Below are 3,431 nucleotides of genomic sequence, written 5' to 3' on the forward strand. Positions count from 1 at the left end.
AACAGGGATCGACAGCCAATCAACGTCCCGCATTCTCAATGACATTGGCGGAAGGCTCGCAGCAACTGCTGGTACTAGTACACAACTGGCATGGTTCAAACAATGGCTGTGCTTGGCTCTCCGGCATGGAAATGCCCACAGTATTTTGACTTTGGCATGGGAAACAACTACTGGTTACTGATATTTATATTTTCACAAGTTAAAATTTATATATATAATATTCTTTTTTTGTTGAAATTTTGGGTTTTCTTTAATTGCATTTTTAATATTTAATTTCTATTTTAATTTTTAAATTGCTAAATCGCAAGTGATTTTTTTTTTCATTTTTAACTTGGGTTTAAAAAAAATGTTCACAAGAGTATAAATGAAATTTATTTATTATCAAGTTATTTCTTAAGTATTTGTTTGGAATAAGCATAACGTAACATAGATAAATCATATAAATACTTCACACACGATATAACTCCCTCTTACGGTATGACAGACCTGAGCCTCGTCCTGGTGGAGGTGTTGCTCTCTTCATCAAAGACTCTATTCCTCACTCTCCCTGCACTGCTCTCACTCCCCCACACCCCCAGGAATACCTCTGGCTTCGGCTTCCCCTCCACTCCCACCTCATGTTTATATGTGTACTGTACCGTCCACCGAACAGTGATGACTCCATCTACACCTCACTCTCCGAAATCTTCTATCTTCTCATCCAAACTCTCTCTTCCTCTTATGTGGCGACTTCAATTGTCATCACGCCAGTTGGCTAGGTGTGGGTACCTCTCTCACCTGCCATGGGACATCAGCAAAAGCTTTCTGTGACTCATTGGGACTGACTCAATCGGTCAACTTCCCGACCCGGATCTCAACCAATGGTACTCCATCTCTTCTGGATCTGATTTTGACAAATTTCCCTGACAATATCTGCTGCTCTTCCTTCGCTCCAATTGGTTCTTCTGACCACGTCCTTGTTAAAGTGGACATCTCTCTGGCTGTTATCAGAGAACCACCTCACCGCCGTCGAGTCTGGCATTTCACTCAAGCCGACTGGCAGGGTCTCCGAGCAGCCATCAAACTTACAGACTGGTCTCCTATCACTACTTTCTCAAACATCAACTCATCCTGGGAATTCTTTCAAAGAAACTTGCTCTCCCTCATGCACAGATTTATCCCCTCTCGTGTTCAGTTGTCTTACCCTTCCTCCCGCCCTTGGTTTACTGAAGCTTGTGGCGAGGCAGTTGTCCTGAAACAACTTGCCTTTGCCTCATGGAAAGCAAACCCAACTGAGGGCAATCTCAGTTCTTTCCACAAAGCTCGGAACAAGTGTGTATCTACCCTCAGGAGAGCCAGAAAACAACATCTTTCTCATCTCAAGTCTGAACTCTCAAACCTCTCTCCCTCCTCAAAATCCTGGTGGCGTTTAATCAAATCTGTTTCTGGTGTATGTTCCCCCTCCATCCCCTCCCTTACCTCAAATGGCCGCACTGCTGATTCCACACGTGATAAAGCTGAATGTCTAAACTCGGTGTTTGCAGCTAAATCTTGTGTCCTAAACCCATCACTATCTCTACCCACTTTACCCAGTCGCACCCAACTGTCCCTGGACTCTGTATCCTTTTCTCCTGACAAGGTGGAGAGCTTGCTTTCAAACCTCGAGTCAGATTCTGCAACCGGTCCAGACGGCATCAGCCCACGTGTCCTCAAAGCCTGCTCTTCTGCTCTTGCTCACCCTCTCTCTGTTCTATTCACCCTCTCATTTGCCCAAGGTCATCTGCCATCTGCTTGGAAATCGGCTAACATCACTGCCCTGCATAAAAAGGTGCAAAAACAGATCCCTATAACTACAGACCAATCAGCCTTCTCCCAATCATCAGCAAGGTTATGGAATCCATCATCGCTTCAGACATGAAATCCTTCCTCTTCTCCAATGGCTTGATTTCCAATCATCAATTTGGTTTCAGACCAGGTCACTCTACCCTGGATATGCTGCTACTGCTCTCCCATCAATGGACGGAGGTCCTCAATGCCAGACAGGAAATCCGAGCCGTATCCCTGGACATATCACGTGCTTTTGACACAGTCTGGCACCCTGCCCTACTCACCAAACTCTCTTCCCATGGTATTCAAGGCCATCTCCACTCATGGCTCGCAGACTTCCTCTCCTGTCGCAGTCAACGTGTGGCCCTAAATGGAGTTCTTTCATCCCCTCTTCCTGTGCAGGCTGGAGTTCCTCAAGGTAGCGTTCTGGGCCCTGTTCTTTTTCTGGTTTTCATCAATGATCTCTCGGACTCTCTGGAAAATCCTCTATTTCTCTTTGCCGACGACTCCACCCTCTGCCGTACCATCTGTCATCCCTCAGACCGGCAAGCAGCAGCTTCTTCGCTCACTGCAGATCTGGATAAAATCACAAACTGGTCCAACACGTGGAACATGTCTTTCAATCCAGACAAATCTCACACTCTCACTATGTCTCTTCGAAAGGACCGTTTACAAAACCCCCCCATCCACTTTCTCAACAATCCTCTGGAAGAAGTCTTTTCTTTCAAGCTTCTGGGTCTCACTATCTGCCATGACCTTTCCTGGGAAAGTCACATTTCCAACCTTGCCTCAAAAGCCAGTCGCCGACTGGGAATCCTCCGTCGTGAAAAGTCCTTCCTCGGCCCTCTTGAGCTCCTGACCACTTACAAAGCTTTTGTCCATAGCCTGATGGAGTACTGCTCTCCCCTCTGGGCTGGTGCTCCTGCCTCCCACCTTTCTCGACTTCACGCTGTCGAAACCAGGGCTTTTAAGATCATTGGCATCTCCCGCAATGAAGCTGAGTCTTTGGGCCTCTCACTCAATCACTACAGGTTGGTCGGTGGTCTTTCTGTCTTCTACCAACTCCTCTCCAGCCTTGCCCCCCCTGCTCTCTCTGCAATTTGTCCCAACCACATTTCCACAGGGCGCTCAAGGTCCGCCAACAACCCCCTTCTGGTAAAACTACCAAAATCACGAATCACTGCTCATCTTCACTCTTTCATTCCTCTTTTTTCCCGCCTTTGGAATAAACTTCCTCACTCTATTCTTTCCCATTCTTCCCTCCAGGCTTTCAAAACAGCTGTTCACCACCACCTCTTATCTTCCCCCATCCAAATCCTCGATCTTTTCTACCCCCGATAATCCACCCAAGCTCACTTCCTTCAATTCTCCTGCTTTTCTTCCTGAAAGTCCCTGTAATGTCCATCTTCTCCTCGCCATGTTCCCCGTCCCATCCCCATCCCTCTCCCTTCCACAGTTCACCTAATGTGTCTGTTCCCCACTGTTTTGTCCCTTCCACTCCCGCCCCTCTTGTCTCATGCCTCCTTGCTGTGAGTTGTGTGTTAGCTCTCATACGAGCCTTGACCAAGGTATACAAAAAAAAAAAAAAAAAAAACTAAACTAAACCAAATATAAATAACTAAAAT

Source organism: Eptatretus burgeri, chromosome 2 (assembly GCF_056783735.1).
Source record: "Eptatretus burgeri isolate ZD-2024b chromosome 2, Ebu_testis_v1, whole genome shotgun sequence".
Taxonomy (NCBI): domain Eukaryota; kingdom Metazoa; phylum Chordata; class Myxini; order Myxiniformes; family Myxinidae; genus Eptatretus; species Eptatretus burgeri.